Source organism: Barbus barbus (genome assembly GCF_936440315.1).
Source record: "Barbus barbus genome assembly, chromosome: 40".
Taxonomy (NCBI): Eukaryota; Metazoa; Chordata; class Actinopteri; order Cypriniformes; family Cyprinidae; genus Barbus; species Barbus barbus.
This window is the reverse complement of record NC_136718.1, coordinates 12494605-12515052: the sequence shown is the minus strand read 5'-3', so window position 1 is coordinate 12515052 and position 20448 is coordinate 12494605. Positions and strand designations below refer to the sequence as shown.

Sequence of the window (20448 nt, the reverse complement as noted above, 5' to 3'; positions counted from 1 at the left end):
TTTTAGCAAATGGCTGCAATATAACAAAGACTGAAAAATTTAAGGGGGTCTGAATACTTTCCGTACCCACTGCATGTACAGGTCAAGTATGTGCAAATTAGAAATGAGAAAATAAAAATAAAATAAGTGAGTGTGGTGAATGGATAATGTATTATAGTTGTGTGCTCCACGTTTATTGTTGAGTGTTCATGAGATGGATTGCCTGAGGGAAGAAACTGTTCCTGTGTCTGGTTGTTCTGGTTCTCAGAGCTCTGTAGCGTCGACCAGACGGTAACAGTTCAAAGAGGGAGTGTGCTGGATGTGAGGGGTCCAGAGTGATTTTACCAGCCCTTTTGCTCACTCTGGATAAGTACAGTTCTTGGAGAGTGGGGAGGGTTGTACCAATGATTCACTCAGCAGTCCGGACTACCCTCCGTAGTCTTCTGTGGTCAGATTTGGTAGCTGACCTGAACCAGACAGTTATTGAAGTGCAGAGGATGGATTCAATGATGGCGGAGTAGAACTGTTTCAGCAGCTCCTGTGGCAGATTGAACTTCCTCAGCTGGCGAAGAAAGTACAACCTCTGCTGGGCCTTTCTGACAATGGAGTCTATGTGAATATCCCACTTCAGTTCCTGAGAGATGATGGTGCCCAGGTATCTGAATAACTCCACTGCAGTCACAGTGCTGATCATGATGGTGAGTGGGGGGAGAGCAGGGGGGTTTCTCCTGAAGTCCATGATCATCTCCACAGTTTTGAGCGTATTAAGCTCCAGATTGTCAAGACTGCACCTTAACCTCCTGTCTGTAAGCCGACTCGTCACAGTCCTGGATGAGGCCGATCGGTGTGGTGTCGTCTGCAAACTTCAGGAGCTTGACAGAGGGGTCTTTAGAGAAGCAGTCGTTGGTGTAGAGGGAGAAGAGCAGTGGGGAGAGTACGCAGCCCTGAAGAGCTCCAGTGCTGATGGTATGAGTGCCGGATGTGAATTTACCAAACTTTACTAACTGCTGTCTGTCTGTCAGGAAGCTGGTGATCCACTGACAGACAGAGGTGAGGACGGAGAGCTGGGTTAGTTTATTCTGAAGGGTTTCCGTGATGGTGTTAAAAGCGGAGCTGAAGTCCACAAACAGGATCCTCACATAAGTCACAGGTCTGTCCTGATTCTGCAGGGTGAAGTGCAGTCCCATGTTGACTGCATCATCCACAGACCTGTTTGCTCTTTAGGCAAACTGCAGGGGGTCCAGTAAGGGACCAGTGATGTCCTTCAGATAAGCCAAAACCAGTCTTTCAAATTATTTCATGACTACAGACGTTAGAGCCACAGGTCTGTAGTCATTAAGTCCAGTAATTTTGGGTTTCTTTGGGACGGAGATGATGGTGGAGCGTTTGAAGCATGAGGGGACTTCACACAGCTCCAGTGATCTGTTGAAGATCTGTGTGAAGATGGGGGCCAGCTGGTCAGCACAGGATTTCAGACAGGCTGGAGACACACCGTCTGGGCCTGGTGCTTTCCTTCTTTTGTTCTTTCTGAAGACCTGGCACACATCATCTTCACTGATTTGAATTGTAGGTGTGGGGGAGAGGAGGGTTGCTGGAGGTGTTAATGGTTGTGTGGAGAGGTGTTCAGGGTGGGTGTGGGGTGTTTTTTCAAAACGACAATAAAACTCGTTCAAGTCGTCTGCCAGGTGTTGATCCTCCACAGTTCTGGGGGATGGTGTCTTGTAACTGGTGATATCCTTCATGCCTTTCCACACTGAAGCAGGATCACTGGAAGATAATTTTTTCCTTAGCTTGTCAGAATAATTTTCTTTACCACTCTGATCTCCTTTTCCAGTGTGTATTTGGCCTGTTTGTACAAGACTTTATCCCCACTTTCTGTAAGCATCTTCTTTGGCCTGACGGATCTGTCTGAGTTTTGCAGTGAACCATGGTTTGTCATTGTTGTAGATTAGCTGAGTCCTGTTAGGAATGCACATATCCTCACAGAAACTGATATAAGATGTTACAGTCTCTGTGAGCTCGTCTAGATCAATGGCAGCGGCTTCAAAAACAGACCAATCAGGGAGAGAGAAACAGGCTTGTAGATCCCGCTCTGTTTCATTAGTCCATCTTTTAACAGATCTTAACACAGGCTTTGCAGATTTAAGTTTCTGCCTGTAGGTCGTAATAAGATGAACCAAACAGTGATCAGGGAGTCCTAAAGCTGCTTGTGGAACAGAGTGATATGCGTCCTTTATTGTTGTGTAGCAGTGATCCATTATATTACTGTCTCTGGTGGGATATGTGATGTGCTGTCTGTATTTTGGCAGTTTGCGGGAGAGATTTGCTTTATTAAAGTCCCCGAGAATGATTAAAACAGAGTCTGGGTGTTTTTGTTCTGTGTCTGTGATCAGATCAGCGAGTTTCTGTAGAGCGTTACATCTGTATACCACCTCTCATTGATGTAAAAGCACATCCCGCCGCCACGCGATTTCCCAGTTGATTCTGCGTCACGATCTGCTCGGATCAGCGTGAAATTAGGCAGATGATTCACGCTGTCTGGTATGTCGCCATTTAGCCAGGTTTCTGTGAAACACGTTAGAAAAATCCTTGTTTGTCTGGGAGAGCAGAAGGAGTTTGTCCGTTTTGTTGGGTAGAGAGCGAAGATTCGCCAGATGGATGCTAGGCAACGCCGTTAGAAATCCGCACTGTCGAAGCTTCACAAGCATGCCAGCTCTCTTTCCCCGACTGCACCTCCTGTAGCGTTTGACCAGAGCTACGGCTCCGCCAACTACAATGTCCAGCAAAACATCCAAAAAAAAATCTAAATCTGGTAAAAGATTTTGTGGTGTGTTCTGCCGAATGTTCAGCAGGTCATCCCTGGTAAAACTGATCTTATTTGAAAAACAAAAAACAGGAAAAACAAACAAAAACAGTACAAACACTGGAGAGCAACGCACAATAGCTGCCATCAGCGGCACCATCTTGTAATGCAAAATGTAATGCATAATGTTCTGACTTTAGTTTTGGGAAACTATACTATGTGAAACATATCTGAACAAAACAAAAACAGCAGACGGGCTGAATGAGAATGCAAATTCACTCTCTGACAGCAGGTGGCGCTTACGGAAAAGCCGCAATATAGGGTTTCCTTTTTTTTCCAGGTTGAGGCTGTAAACAAAGCAGAGCTGCAATTACTACTTTAATATGCATTATACAGAGGCAAGATAAAAAGAAAATACAATTTAAACTAAATTCAAATAAACTTCCACCCCCAACTGTATCGCGATTCATTCACATCTCAACCAATTTGAATAGTCACATATTTGTATCAATTTTTTTTTTATCCAGCTCGGGGGCATCATTACATTCATATTATGTGGACATTTTGTCTCATCAAATTTGATTAGGGACTGCAAACTCAGGTAACACCTGACTTATTTTGCTGTATATTTAACAATGCAGGATATTTAACAATCAAAACTGAGGTTCAAATTAAGATGCAATTAACTGGAAAATGTATATTTTTAGTCTCCTTCAACATGGTACTTGACAGTGAAAAAGGATGGTACTTGACAGAAAATGGATATCTGGATAATACTAATGACAATAAACAGGCTGCCAAATTCAGTTCATGCACCAGATTTCCTCAGCTGCACTCAGATTTATCCAGACTGTCTGCCACTCAAAGGGAAAACCTTGTTAGCGTTAAAAATTTCAAATATGTATGATTAAAATCATCAATATATTTATTAACAAAAAGTAACATTAAATATAAAAGGCAGTCAACTTCAGCACTTCAAATCCAAACTGTTTTACAGATGAATGTTTTTAGAGAAGTGACGTGTTGCGAGAGTGTAATGAAGGGACAAGTCCTCTGCTAAAGGCATCAGCTTCAGAGATCGAAGACCAGGGAAGCTGCACGAAAGCACCAGAGCGGGAAAATGAAAGGGGGAGAGAGAACAAAAAGGCAAGTGTAAAATATTCAGTAGTGAAATCCGTTCCCTGGTGAAGCAAGAGCTAATGATTGAAATGAAGATAATGGTAGCCATGTTACGAAAACTCTCAGCGTCATTTATCCTCTTTGTGCCCGCAGACTGAAATTAACCATAGGGCTGAAAAATTTCCCACACTATCACACAGGGTACTTAACAACTCATTAACTTGTTGTAATACAGATTCAGATGTTTGTCCTGTTAAAAGATAGATACGTTATGAAATGCTCGCCTCAGCAGTACTGCTATAGCTCATATGCAAATTAGCACAGTGAAGAAAAACACACTGACTGGAAGTCAGAAGTGGGGACCAAAGAGGAAAGTGAATCAGCAGGCCAAAGTCACTGGAAAGTGCCCATCTGGAGAGTTTGGCTGCTTCCTCTCACTGTAAACTGTGATGGCGTCAAAGCCGCCTGTCACATCAACACACAAAAACTCACAGCGCTGACAGATTAGCAGTTAGCATCGCCTCCTATACTCTAACCTAAGGCACATTGGTTACAAAGCAGCCAAATAGGACCTAGGGGTGACGATTCAGAGTGTCAACTAGTTAGATTATCTAAAATCAGGTCAGTGAAAAACATTGCAGGCTCATTTCCCTTTACTTCCAATTGTATTCACTTGATACTCCAATAAAGTGTTGCATAACACCTCTCCTCTCTGTCAGTACTGTAGTAGTCAATCACCTCAGCCTCATACATATCTAGAACATTAGCTTAGACAATAAAGGTTTGATTATTTAAAGCACGCCCAGAGAGGGACAGCGTGTAGAAGTGTGTTGAAGGGTGAATGAGTCTTAAACTGAATACATTAACAACCGAGCGTATGTGTGTGTGTATGATGCTACAGCAGTTGACTTGCTATCACGGATGGGTAAGTGTTTTTAAGAGAGAAGTTGCTTGGGAAAGACAGCAGAAAGGAGGACAGGAGAAGGAGGGAAAACACAATGATCAAAAACAAGGAGACAAGAGGCCAAAGGGCAGAATACGAAGAAGGTCTGTAGGAGGACAGAACACATGAGTCAGATTGTGAAAATGTTGAAACAATACATTGACTCTTCACAGCTATATTAAAACATCAGTCATTTATTTTTTTACAGCTGGAAGAAAATCATTATGCACTATAAGGAAATTGCCTTGATTTTTAACATTAAAGGAACACTCCACTTTTTTTGGAAATAGGCTCATTTTACACCTCCCCTAGAGTTAAACAGTTGAGTTTTACCGTTTTGATACTCCAATAAGGAGTTTTACAACTTTTCATTTTCCGTCAGTCTTAGTACACGATGTAACTACAGAAGAGACCAGCTTTAAATAGAAAAATTATCGAAACTCTTTGGTCATTTTTGAGCGAGATGCTAATGGTCTAATTCGATTCAATGATCTGTGCTAAGCTAAGCTAAAAGTGCTACCGCCAGACTCGGAGATTGGCTGAATGGATTAAAAAAAAATGGTAAAACTCAACTGTTTAACTCTAGGGGAAGTGTAAAATGAGCCTATTTCCAATTTTGTTGATATTAAAATAACATATCCTGGGTTAATATGCAGCAAAGCAATACGCAAAAATGCAGTTGGTTATTTTTACAAACGCTGTGATACTGTGGTGCTTTTAAAACATTGTTCTGTTTGTTTGAACATCCCAAAAAGCCCAACACAGAAACGCTGGCTCAACCAATAATGTGTGTGGGTGTCACGGTGCACACAGCAGGGAGGATCAAGGACACGCAGACGAGGACGTAAACTCAAACAATAGACTTTAATGGAGACAGGGCAGGACAAGGCAAACTCAAAGCCATCAAACACCGGGATAACGAGTAGACCAGACAGGACTATAAATACACAGGTAAATTAACGAACACGGATGGACAAGGATAAACTACTAATGACATGAAACGAGGACAGGAAACAAACCAAATATGTGCATGAAAACACAGGAAGCACGTGGAAACACAAGACACACACAACAGAGGTCTGACAGTGTGAGGGCGGGCTATATGTTTGTCAACCAATGATAGACAGGGTGAATGGTGAGGAAACCATTATTTATTTTACTTTAAACCTTTGCTAAGCCTCATCTCCTTGGATACTGTTGCTAAATCAGACATGCTTTACAGAAGGTCCCAAAAGAATTAATTGGAAACCTTTCTGGCAGAATGTTTTTTAGTTAAATGTGCTCATAATATGGTACAAATTAATTGCATATTATTCTGACATAACCTTGAATGAATTGTGACGTTACAAAGAATTTTTTTCTGATATATATACACATATATATACATACATATATATATACATATTTTTATTTTTTATTATGCAGTAGCACAATTAAACATTCTTCAGACCTATTCTTAATTATTCTATAACAATGTAATCCACTGCAAGGTTAATATATAGTTAAATAAAACTAAAGCCATAAAAATATATTTACTTGAAAGAAAATTAATGTTAAATAAAATAAAATCTGAAAGAAATTGCTTATTTTATTTCAGCAGCCGAAGCAAAAATTTAATTTTTCATTTAGTTTAACTTAATGTACTAAAATAACTACAACTGAACTATATACTTATATAAAACTATATTAATACATAAACTATAATAAAATTACAAAATTGCCTAACAGCAAACAAAATGAGCAAATCTTTAAATTGCATTACGTTACAACACAAAATACCTTCAACAAAAAAAAAAAATATATATATATATATATATATATATATATATATATATATATATATATATTTTTATTTTTTTTTTTATCAGCGATACTAAAATAGCACTGATTCAGGACCATGAAATTGTCTACTTATATGATTTATTTCAATATTTTAAGTTAATATTTTGTATCTAATTTCCTTTAAACTGCACTTAAAATAAACTGGTCCTTCACAGACTTACATAATAAGAGAGCAAAAGCTTGTATAGGAAAATGAAGGCTGGCAAAAGTTGCTAAGGTATGACTGGTCAGTAATGTTTTTAAGGTAAGTTCTATATGGTGCCAACAGAGATGCAGCAACATTTCCTCAAAAAAAGCAGAAATGTAGTCATTACTGGTATTTAATCATTAAAAAGTTTACAGTTTACAACATTTTCTTTTAAAACAAAGGCTCCAAATTGTCCTCAAACCTCTTTCATGTGTCCACTGTTGTGGTTTGCTATGAGCTGAATAACACACCTTGCCCATTCATAATGATTAAAAACAACAACAACAACAGCAGACATTTATCACTGTCTTTACTGTAAATAAAATTAGATAAGACATTTATATTAGGCCATCAACAGCAGTAATTTAATTTCCACCGCTGCAGTGATTTTTATTTCCTCCTCCCTAGATAAATAAACAGAAAGAGGACGATTAGTGGCTCAGTGTGGGACAGCATTGAAATGACAAGAGTATGTATAGCACCGCTGTCATAATGAGGCTCAAGCTTTCAATGGCAAAGGCTTCATCTCTTTTTTGTTCCTCATCTCATTCTCCATTCTCTTTTTCCATCTCTCTTTATCTTCAAGTTGGGAGTAATGGCGGACAAAACAAGGAGTCCTCATCACTGATTTATGTCCTGAATATATTTACCTCACTTTGAATGTAATCGAAAGCACTGCACGTCACAAGAGCGCACACAAAAGCTCCAGCTTTCATTGTGATTCGGAAAGCCTCAACTTGCATATCTTGCTCACAAAGTCTTTTTTGCTTTGTTTTATCACAAATGCTTAAGTGGAAGCTGTTCTGTCTATTTTCACATGCAATCTGAAACAAAATTATGCTGAAAAGGTGCCTACGCGAGGTGGAGTTGGTGGAGAGCGCCTCTTGAAATTATATAATGTAGATGATTAAAAGTAATTTGAGGGAGAGAAAGAGAATGTGTGAGTGTGAACGAGTACATTAAGACTCACATGACCCTCGTAATGGCTTAGTTGTCTGTGTATCTCGATTACCATATAATTGCCACTCGGTCCAGTGTTAGGTTCTGCTAGAGGGGCTATCATGACACTTCTATGGCTGGGCTGCAATTGTTTTAAGGGGAGCAACTCGTCCTCTGTAGCCTGCATTGTAAAATAATTATATTTCTTTAATATGTTAGTGAAGAGTGCTGCCGGGGGTGAAAATTATTGGTGATCAGCGTGGCTGCAGATGCATGGCATCTCAACTGTGCTGTAAGCTCTCAACTTAACTCTTTATGACCCCCGGTCAAAGAGGGTTCACAAACGGCTGAGGAATAAACCTCAGCTGGCATGAATGAGGGCATGTGCTGAGGTAATGGGGCACTTAAAAGCAACAATTAACATCTTCCAACAAGTTCAAGACATGCAGATCTTACATATTGTGACCTGTTTGATACCCTCTCTCTTACTTCTCATATCCCACACACAAACATTTGGCAGACGCTTTTATCCAAATTTACAGTGCTTTGAAGTACATTTCATCAGTTAATGCATTCCCTGGGATTCAAACTTGTGACCTTGGTCTTGCACTCATCATGCTCTACTGTCTGAACTACAGGAATACACTGTGTCTTCAAGCTGATTCCTTTATTAATTGTTAAAAATTTGTATGTTTATGGGATCTTATTAGTAATCATGGATTGTTCTAGCACACATACATTTACACACTCAAAAAATTAGTTGAGTTGTCAATAAAACTTAAGGTTACGAGTATAGAATTATTGCAGTACATTTTACAAGAAAATACTAGGCCTATGTCTTTCTTGCCATTCTTGTTACGTGCCATTTTCTGTAATTATTTGTGAAATTTACTAGCAAATTCTGTGTGAAAATTGTTTCAAATAAAATCCTACACCATTTTTTTGGTACAGTGAGTTATTTATGCAATGACAGCACATGTACTAACTTTAGATATACAAAAATGTTTACAAACACTTAGTTTCATATATTGAATTAGTGAGTTTATAAGTTGGTTATATTGTATATAAACAATGGTATTAATTAAATATGGCATTAATTAAAATATCAAGGCCTTTTTTAACATTTATTTCATGTATTCACCTAATTTGACATTATAATGGCTTCTATTCTATTCTGTGTGGTTTCTAATGCTGTATCTCTTACCCAAGACTGATGTTAAAATTCCATCATCATTGAATCATTACTGAATCATTTAGTTATTACTTAAAAATCTGTGTAAATGTACTGTAATGTTAGTCCGTTAGTCTCTTTTTCGCCTTCTCTGTTTGAAAACCTGGAATTGCAGCTGCTTGTGAAATTATCTTGATTGCGTGGGATGTGCGCCAGCATGGCTAATGTTTTGAGGTCAATGTGTGGCAGTCAGTCACCGCACCGGTGTGGATGTTTACTGCACTTCGCAATCACAGATTCTAGTCTACGTTAGTTAGACTTGCTATATAAGTCGGCCCGAAGCACCATTTCATCTTCTCCTTCAGTGATGAGACCATCTCTTCGCTGACTCTACAGGAAGCCGAAGAAGAAAGCTAGAAAGCTTACCTGCTCTACGTTGCACTTCACCGCTCCCGCCGTCGAATCCAGCCATCGGCAGTGGACGATTTCCCCTACGGCCATCCGGCGAGGAAAAGAGCAAATTTCTGAGCAAATTCCAAGCGATCCCCTGTATGACACTGACAGGCACGACGAGCGCGTTGCATGTCTGGGCTTCGGCCATGCAGAGGCTGCACTCACCAGGGCTTTGTGTACTCACTGCGAGTATATGAACCTTGCTCGCGGATTGCCTTTTTTCATGAGGGCGATCCTCCCTGCTCCATTCCCCCATCTCCTCTCAGGAAGAAACAGTGGAACAGCGGAAGTTCTCTCTCAGGTACGAGCGGTGCTGCGTCGGCCCAGCGCCCGTGTGCTCCGCTCTCCCTGCAGCGCCTCACGCCGCCAGTGTGCTTCACACGGAAGGAGCAGCGCCCCTCGTCGGATGAGAGTGGCCTGGTTTCCTTCGGCGTTTCGGAGGAGGAGAAGATATCCGTTGACGAAACTATGTCCTTGACGGCATCTGACACTGTCGAGTGGGCGTATCCTGGCGAAGAACCCAAAGCTCCCACTCCATCAAATTCTGCACAGCCTAGCGTGGACTCGGAGTTGATCCGCATCCTCTCGCATGCTGTGGAAGAGCTGGGCCTGGCATGGACCACTTCAGCAGTTCTCACCACCGTTGACGGCGCTGAGGAAAAAGGATATTGCAAGCTCCCCCTTCTCGAAGAGGCGGTGGCTGCACATCTGCTTCCGCCGACGAGCCGTGGACTGAAGACGGCAACACATCCTTCAAAGCCCTGCAGGATCAACGCTCGCCAACAGAGCCTATGCAGCGGCTGGCCAGGCCGGTTCAGCCCTGCATACTATGTCCGTACTCCAGGTATTTCAGGCCAAACTTCTCCGTGATTTGGACGAGTCTGGCCGAGATCACAGCACGTTTGCGGATCTCCGAATGGCCATGGACTTGTCTCTGCATGCTACCAAGGCAACGACGCAGGCGGTGGGCAAGGCCATGGCCAACCTGGTGGTGCTGGAGCGTCACCTATAGTTGAACCTCAAGGATATCAAGGATGCGGAGAAAATGGCCTTCCTTGATTCTCCGGTCTCACCCAAAGGACTCTTTGGTCCAGCTGTGGATGGCTTCACAGAGCGCTTCACCGAGGCACAGAGGGCGTCGCAAGCGCTACGTCATTTCCTGCCCAAGCGCTCCAGCACGGTGACTGTTTCAAGACGCCCAAAGCCAGCGTCCAGTCAGCAGCCTGAGAAACCGGCGCAGCCTCAACTCTCGCAAAAACTGGAGCCGGGGCTTCGACAGCGTTCCAGATCAGCAAAGAGGTATCCCTTCCCCAAGCGTCAGGGCCCCCGCCCTCGTGTAACGTTGGACCCTGGGCCTCAGAAGTCGTCCTGATCTGCGTGCGGAGAGGAAAAGGAGAGGATTAATTCTCGTGGACGCCGGAATTCCCTCGAAGATAGCTCGCAGTTATTCCCCACCCCTTCGAATGCCTCTGAGAGGTGGAGGTATTGTAACAGAGCACGTCCTGTCATTTCAGTGAGTGCCCCAAACTACCGCTGTGATAGCGGACCCACATACAATAAAGAGCTAATTTCCTCTCCCTACACTCACATGTCAGTTCTTCCCCTGTAGGCGACGAACTGTCATTAATAAAGCCTCTCGTGCATGTCTGTTCTCCACCTTCGGGCAGCGAACAGTCATTAGTAGGCAAAATCACTCACGAGGGCCAGCTCCCCGCAAGGCAAGCTGCCCTTGATGAAAATATCCACAAATTTAATTTCTTCCCCTGCGGGCGGCGATATGTCATTAATAAAAATAGAACCTCTCACCTCTCAGCTTGGAAGGCCATCCCAGGTGTGTCGAGTAGGGTTCTAGAGATCATAGAACGAGGCTACTCACTCCAGTTTGCTCACAGGCCACCTGCATTCCGCGGCGTGGTGCAGACCTTCATGCAGAACAACGAATCTCACATTCTCCAAGCCGAGATGCGCACAATGCTTGCAAAGGGTGCCGTGGAAATGGTCCCCTTAGCGGACAGCGAGTCAGGCTTTTACAACCGCTGCTTCATCGTTTCCAAAAAAGATGGTGGGCTCGAGGACTTGTAAAGTTGGCCTGAGGACTGGCTCCTGTCTGTGGATCTGAAAGATGCTTACTTTCACATCCAAATAGTGCCCCGTCACAGACCGTTCTTGAGATTCACGTTCGAGGGGATGGCCTATCAGTATACAGTCCTTCCGTTTGGACTGTCCCTGGCACCCTGCACTTTTACAAAGTGTGTGAAGTATGTACCAAAGGTGCTCACAACTCCATTCAGAGCCCAGGTTATCTCCCTTCTAGCACTCCCCGCATCAGACGGAGAGCAGGGACCTAACTTGCTATGCCCAATCCGGGCAATGTGAGTGTACTTTGAGCATTCTAAGTCATTTAGACAGTCCGAACAGCTCTTTGTGTGCTTTGGAGGCCGCTCTAAGGGGCTGCCGGTCACAAAGCAAAGGCTATCCCATTGGATAGTAGAGGCTATCGCCCTGGCATATACCTCAGTGGGCGTACAGTGCCCTATAGGTGTGAGGGCTCACTCCACGAGAGGAATGGCCTCTTCCTGGGCGTGGTCCAACCGAATCTCTATTGGGGAGAATTGTGCGGCCGCCGGATGGTCGTCGCCGTCGACCTTTAATAGATTCTACAGTTTGGACGTCCCTGCCCTGCAGGCACGGGTGTTATCAGCTTAGTCCTCTTTCTCCCTTCGGGTGGAAGAGGCTTATGATAAGCAGACCCTAGATACTTCTTGGGTCTCTTATAGCTTGGACTCATGGGGCCCACTCTGAGTGTGCCTGAGCTGAGCTCACGGAGCAGGCTTAGTTCTGCTTATGCTTATAGCACGGCGCTACTGGATGCGCTCCCCATTAGCAGTCGTCAATGAAATTTGACAACGCAACGGGAGTTCCCTTTTGATAGGGAATGCTCTGGTTACTCACGTAACCTCTGTTCCCTGAGATAAGGGAACGAGCATTGCGTAACTGGCCGTGCTATAGCTGCACGCGAATCGATGGCTGTCACTTCAGTCATTGATTCTGATGAAATGGTGCTTCGGGCCGACTTATGTAGCAAGTCACCCCCCCCCCCCTTTTGGCAGGCTCAAGCGCCATTGGTTTGTGTAGTACACAAACGTTAACCAATCTGGCTTCAGTAAAAGAGTAAACAGGAGTTTCCCCATTAGCAGTCGTCAATGAAATTTGACAATGCAACGCTCGTTCCCTTATCTCAGGGAACTGAGGTTACATGAGTAACTGGAGCGTTTTCTTTAAAATACAAATCTTGTGTAATCTCAGGCTATCTGTAATCAGAAGCACATTTAAAACTGGAATATAATTTAATTTCATTCACATGTGTTTCATAAACATATAATCCCTTCTGGATTACAATCCCGCCATCAAAATTATACATTTACTTATTCTAGCTGCTGTGAGAAAAGGCTATAAACGATCCAGCCCCTGCAGGATCCTAACATGCGATAGCCTCCTAGCCAGGACAACTTCTTTATGTTTACAGACGTGACGTAATGACGCAGTGCCATGCTCAAATTTCCCACGGAAAAAAAAAATAATTGTATACCACTCAAATTAGAAAACATTATTACAATCTTACCGTTGTGAATCGGGCTAAAGTAAGGCGATAATTTTGAACACTGGCTGGTTATGTATTTGCTCAAATATTGATTTTGGATCATTTTTAACCAAAAAAAGTTACGGACTGCAGCTTTAATATAAAAATTACAGGAATGAAACGATTCACTCAACTCACAATGCAATATGATTCACGATACTGATTTCACAAATTATACAAATTATAAATGAAAAAGGTGTCTTTTTTGTTTGGACAAAATACTGTGCATTTCTTTGTGAAATTGAAATTTGTCAAAATGACAAAACTAAATTAAAATTTTACAACAAACCTCAAATCAAATAAATCTCTTCATATAAACAAAGGCTTTTGCCTGCTGTTTCCATTAATAATTAGAGGCAACCACTGTATTTTAAACCACAATCCAAACAAAGATGCTGCATACATGTAGAATGAGCAGTTTTTAATAAATTAGATTGTATAATTTTGAGATTTGAAGTAAAAACATAATGCTCTGACTTTAGTTTTATGAAAGTGCGCTACATAAGACATCTGCACGAAACAAAAACAGCAGACAGGCTGAATGAGAATGCAAATTCACTCTCTGAAAGCAGTTTTTTAGATGCTCTCAATACATCCATTTCCATACTTTGCTCTGTATATTTATATATCTTAACATGCAAAAATGCACATATAAACATTAAATTTGAATACCTAAAAAATACTAATGAGATCAAAGTGGCTTGTGTGTTCGTCTGCGTTTAGTCTTACAGCATGCTGTGTCTATACAGTCTCCACATAATACAATCACAATTTTATAGGTATTGTAAAGCTGATTAGATATGAGCTATACAACCTAAGAGAATATGTTTGATGATCTTTTTATGATTCCCATTTCATTTATCATTATGCGAGTGTTTACAGAGATTACAAATCCATCAAGGAGAATAGCTCATTTGTCGTAGGCTGATATGATTAGCAAGTGTTTACTTCATTCGTTTAAAACTGCAAACAGCACATCTGAGCTTACGAGCTGAATATTGGACAAGAGACTTAGACGCCTGGAGTACTGAAATACACCCGTCCATACACTGACTTTACAAAACGCATCTGTGGGAGGTGTGTAGTGTGTGGGCAAAAGGTACGAATCTAACTTGAAAGTGCTTGCTATATGTAGTCTAGCATCAAGGTGGCCCACAGGAGTCGGATTGGATGCTGCACTGGTTGGAAACTGAACAGAAAGGCTTCGTATCGTGCTCATATGGTGGGTTATGTATATGCATTATTTTGCACTGAATATATTTGTCTCAGAGCTTGAGGGGAGCTGCTGTGATGAGTCTCCAAAATTAAGGAACCTCTTAATTGGCACCATCCAAGAGGTGAAAACAATGTTGTGAGACAGTGCTAATGGGCATTAGCATGTTTATAAATAACCGATTGCATATAGAGCTTCAATTGTGACTCATTGATTGTGATTTCCCTCCACTAGTGTTATGGAGAGTGTAGCATGTAAGGTTTCCACACTGTGATAACAAGCCATTTGAAAAATGCGAACTCGCTAGCATATGTTCTCGCAAAGGTTCTCCACTCTGTCTAGCTGAGGGTTGCCAGCACTTGCTCTCATAAGTGCCGTAATTTGTTGAGTAGCTGGAGGTGATAGAACGCAGGATGGGGGCTGAAATGATTCAGAGCTCCATCCAGTAGAAATGCAGATAATGATGCTGACATTCGGCATGTCAGCGGACTCAGGGGTGCTTTTATATGAATTCAATGCACCATTACATCAATATAACCGTGAATGGGCGTCTTTCATTACATTGGATAATGTCTAAGGTGTTACATTTGTTTTGATTGTGTCTAATGGCATTTTAAGATAAAGTCGTCATTCAGAGTCACTGTAAAAAGTGGGAGTGACGTTCATGGGCGTCTTGGAAACCTCAGCTGGGGATTTAATCTTGTCTGGGTACTTGTCTTGACTTGATTTCATTGCCACCTTTGTGAGAGTCCACCGATTGGACAGATTTAACTCCCCTGGATGGGAGAATATGCATCTTTTGCTGAGAAATGTCTTACTAAAATCTGGGGTTTGCTTTTACATCTTGCACGAAGTTGAGTGTTTTAGGCTTTTTGTAAACTTTACTGACCATTTGTCAGTCTGTATATAGTAAAGTTAGTAAATTAGAAGTTGCATGTTTACTACGACCATTTCACCTGACCTCACGACAGTTGTGTCATCTTTATGTTGTTTCAAACGCAAACTGTACAAATGCAGGAACCTTATTAACTTCACACATATACATTATTGTTGTCTTAATGTAAGTTTTAAGTTTTTTCCGTCTTTTCCGGAGTTCTTAAAAGCAGCAGTCAAACTGAGTGCTGCCACCTAGTGGCCCAAGCAATAGATGCAGTCTATTTCTGGCAGATGTGCAGCTGGCACATCCTTTAGGGTCCTGGCATGCATTTTATAAATGCATGTTGTACGTCTTGCTCTGAACGATTAATCTGAATATGTTATTTTCAAAGATTTATTGTTGCCATTTTTGCATTAATTATGGTAGGACAGTAATGAGACTTTAGGAGTAGGAGACTGAAGGAGATTTGATAATTTTGTTTGCTGTTATGCAATTTTATTATAGTTTATATATTAATATAGTTTTTTATATATATAATATAAAAATATATATCAGTTTTAGTTGTAGTTATTTTAGTACATTAAGTACATTTCTTTTTAATGAAAATGAGAATTTTTGCTTTGGCTGCTAGCTGAATTAAAATAAGTAGGAGAGAGAGAAGGGGACGAAATCAGGAAAAGTCCACCAGCTGGGACTCGAACTCAGGACGCCCGAAGCGCAACGGCACTATGTGTTGGCACGCTGCCCACAAAGCTATCGGTGCCAATCCGTGAATGTTTACATTTTTTTTCAATGTTCTGACCTTGAAATTTTTCATCAAAATGTTGTAAATGGATCTTCCAGTGAAAACCTCTCTTTGTTGATGTGTGCAGGACTCCTCCAATCATTTTACACTCAGTTTACGCTCATCTACCTCCACTTTTCAGTGCAACGGCCACGTCTCAACATCCAATCAACAACTAATGCATTGAACCAAGTCCCTACCCTTTTCCCTGTCAAATAATCAGTTTCATTTGTATCACAATAAAGAAGAAAAGACCTGTCACTACTTCTGTTTCATTGCAACTTTGTTATATTTACACTGCAAAATTCTTTGTACTTTTTGCAGAAATAAACTGTAAAAATTTAGTCAAAATAATTTTAAAATAAAAATTAGAAACTGGTTAATTCTAAGTTACTGTTCCATACACGTGTGATTGTAAATGGTTTACCTTGCATTATATGTAATTTTACTGTAAAATACTGACAAATGTATGATTTTAAGTAAAAACTATGAAATACCATATAATTTAGGGTGAAAAACAGTATAATGACATTCCAATGTTGTCATGTGGCTTTCCATATTACGACCTGTATTATTGTGGTTATCAATAAATGTTTTAGCTAAAAATCAGATTGTCATATTCAAATATATATTTTGAATATTCGGTTTTAAGTTGTAAAATATACAGGCACCAACATGCCACCCAGTAGTAACTGAAACATTGTCTCCATGATTTGTTTTTCTCCATGACGGTAAACTTCTGGCAATCGCAGCCGTTTTTTTTTTTTTTCTCTCTGTAAATTTAACAGGATATTTTTCTGTGTGTTTGTGGGCAGCGCTCAGACATATGGTACAACAGCATTTTGGGTGACCCGAGATCAAGTCCTGGCTCATGGTCCTTTCTGAGTTCCATTCTCCTCTCTTGTATCCGACTGTTTCCTGTATCTCTCTTTAACCTGTCCCATTCAATTAATGTCAAAAATACCACAAATATAACTTAAGAAAAGTTATAGATATAAGAAAAGGTCAGAAAACATCCTGGCAGAGTTTCTACCCCATAGCTGATCCTGATGACTTGAATCCTCCACAAACAATTTATTTATTTTGCAAGCCTAAGATTCTTCTTATTTTTAATCGAACCTGCATATTCTAGACCACCAATGACTGTATTTGTATTTCATGAGAGTCTTTTCTATTCTCAGTGCAATACCACTGAAATCAAGCAAATCGCACATCCATACTACCAAGTTTTGTTTTGTTTGCTTATTTTTTTTCTTGCTAATCCACTGTGGCCCATTTGCCCATCCGTTCAACTGCTGTTTTTTGGCACATTCTGATTTTGAATCCGTCGTGGCCATTAACCATTTATAACAGATCAGCTCTAGAGCTTAGCATTTGTGAAACCCTGTAAATGAGTGTTAGCTGGGAAATCCTGCATCATGTGTTAAAAGGATGTGCAAGATTTCAGTCAAGTTCACAGCTCACCTGTGGGTGCGTCTGTCACTTTCACAAACACCTCTCTGGCTGCAAAGACTGTTGAAAGCTGTAGAAGGTTCCACAGTGATCTTTGCATCCACGAGGCATGGCATTACTGTATGCAAGTACTGCCATTACATAGACAGGCTCTCTATGTACTGTTACACAGCAAATCCTCCATTTTCATGTTTTCATTTAAGTTTAACTGAAATGTTATTATAATGAAGATCTCAGATCTAATTTGTCTGATATTTACTACAAAAAGATTGGATTTTTTTTTTTGGTGTGTCTGGCAATTGTTAGAACAAATTATTGCAATTTGATGTGCCAGAGACCATCTTCACAGGGTTATTAATTATAAGACCAGGAAAAATGAAATTATGCATTAAGCAAAAAAAAATGCAGTAACACATTTGAAGTCTTTTAGATTTTGCCAAATGGGATTGGTTCAAGTGTGGTCAGATTCAAAGAAAACAGACTGTCTAACTTTGCCTTTGTATCACCGTAAAATTCAACTAAATGTTTCATTTTTTCACTCCCACATTGCTATTAAAAGTCAAGTTAAAACATACCGTGCAAGACTATGTGCATCAATAATGAGTATGTTAATGGCTTTGCAATGTAAGCACCATAACAAAGTCCTTTGCATGAAAAAGGTTGAAGACCCCTGGTTATTATGACTGACTGAAAACAATAATGAACAGTAATGACAGAGAACTAGATGTGTGGGACTCTAAAAATGCAGTGCTTTGACAGACATAAAATTAAATGTTACAAAACCAAATATTACTGACTTTTTCAAAACAGTTAATAGGTGCATCTCTAACAGAAATTAAAAAATCTCATCAAAATGTCAGCATGTGGATATTTTATTATGCATTCAGAACATACACAGACTTTTGAATCTATATGAGTGAGAACTTTGCATAAATGTTTTTATACCTACACTGCTCTAAAACCTGTTGACGCTATTGGATATTAGGCAAACAGATCTTTCAAATAGTAAAGCCCCAATGTCCTTGGTTTTTGACATGCTAAACACGTTATTTCACTATATTTGTAAGGACATTTGGCCCTCACAAGTATAATAAAGCTGTATACACACTCACAGGCTTTACTGACCCTGAATTTCTTTCAGCTCTAAATCACCACTCTTGAGTTAAGCCTACTTGTTCAATAAATGGATGGGTATCTCAGTAATGGCAAGGACAACATGACAATAGGAAAAAAAATCTGACGACTAAATAAATGCAGAACCACGAACAATAGTCTACTTATGCATAAGCATAACATCATGACTCGGTATGAAAAAAACATTAATAAGCTCATTAGGGAACGTTATGTCACAATATGTCCGTTATCAATAATTAATTTGTTATTTCAACCCAGACTCGCTGTGAATTCATGCATATTTATTGCAACATTACTCAGAGCACCTGCTCTCAAAACAGTTTCTAAAATCTCACGCGAAGCGATGCACGTCGCTAATCTCATATCGCAACTGTTTCTCTCACTCTTATTTCTGTTGTTAAAGAATAGCTTAAAAATCACGTATTAAACAACTTTGTTTTAGGACTCTAATTACTACAGGAATAATTAAAACACGCAACACTGAAGGCAATCGAGCAGGGGAAACAGCATCTTTAACGTTACCTCACCTAGATGTTTATCGACAGGTTTGGGTTTTGTGCGACATCTTCACGACTGCTGCACTCACAAACTCCGTCGCAATCTATAAACTTGAACACGGTCGAAACGGAAGAAATTGTGATCTCTTAGTTTGTTTCAACAGATGTTCCGCCTGTTTTACGGTGCCAATATGTGATAAGAAGGAAAGGCTTGAAAGGAAATAGACTACATACAAGAAAAAAAATAAATAAGACAATATACCAAAACATCTAAAGTTGTTTTACCTGCTCGGAATGGCACAGAGTACGCACGGGATGGATAAGGAAATCCAAACTTTGAAGACTGTGTGCGTTAAAGGCTTGTTTGTTAGAGACGCATTAGATCGGCGCAGCTCTGACAAGACTATCGGCGTGCTATGCTGCTGTCTGTCTGCCTCCCTCTCTCTCGCTCCCCCAGAGAAATAACTCATCTCTGCTTTCATCTGGATCACCGAATCTCTCCCTCCCTCTCCAGTTGCGTGCTCTCTCTCTCTCTCACACACACACACACACACACACACACACACACGCGTTTCCATTTAATATTTTCTCTCCCTCACAAACATTTCTACACTTTAGATCTTAATTAAAAATTATTTAATACGTTTAATTAGGCATTTTCATGTGACCATTGGCTGATCCCCACAATGTATGTGAATTGGTGCATCACAGTGCCTGGGACTAATTTTTATAGAACCCGTCTTCCCAGGACAAAATGAGCAGGATATGCCCTTTTGGACATTATTGGGTCCCTTCATCATAAGGCCCCGCAATGTAGGCTGACCCATTAAAATTATTCTATTCCTCTGATACTGTTTCGAGGAGAACAGGTGAATATGTTTTTGAATAGGTTTTTGGCCCTTACATTTTTGCACAAAAAAAAAAAAAACATGCAATAAAAAAAGCACATGCTTTAAAACTAATTCTGCCCCTTTCTTATTCATTCACATTATTTCATAATTGTACCTGCATATAGAATTTATAATAGACATATTTTGTTTGTCTTGTCACATACACATATAATTCACTTCATTTTATTATCTGTGTCTTGTTTTTTAATGTTATACATTTTTTTAATGTGTAGACTACTGGACACTTCACCAAGACAAATTCCTTATGTGTAAGCATACTTCTAGCAATACATCTCATTCTGTGACTGAATTGAGTAAGCATGCTCTCATATTTCTGTAATTGATGGGATTGTATGCTTTAGTCGTTATTAGTATTTAATAGCCTTCAAAAGGATTTGCAGTGACTAATTCAGTAATTCTCAATTCTGGACCCCATCATTTTGTGTCTCTCTTGTCATCAACTCATTAGTAGTGACTGCAAGAAGTGAACTAGGTGTGTCAGATAAAGGACACATCCAAAACGTG

The 20448-nt window shown here is 40.5% G+C and overlaps 1 protein-coding gene across 2 annotated transcripts in view; it reads right to left on the bottom strand.

The window, feature by feature from the left end:
• The window catches only part of camkvl (CaM kinase-like vesicle-associated, like), a 46917-nt gene extending 27441 nt beyond the window's left edge, over window positions 1-19476 (bottom strand). Inside the window, exon 1 of one of the 2 annotated variants that reach the window (XM_079401017.1) lies at window positions 19319-19476. The gene's annotated coding sequence lies outside the window, so the exon portion shown is untranslated. The remainder of the gene's footprint in view (window positions 1-19318) is intronic. The other variant, XM_079401016.1, reaches the window with a different exon arrangement.
• Window positions 19477-20448: the final 972 nt, after the last annotated feature.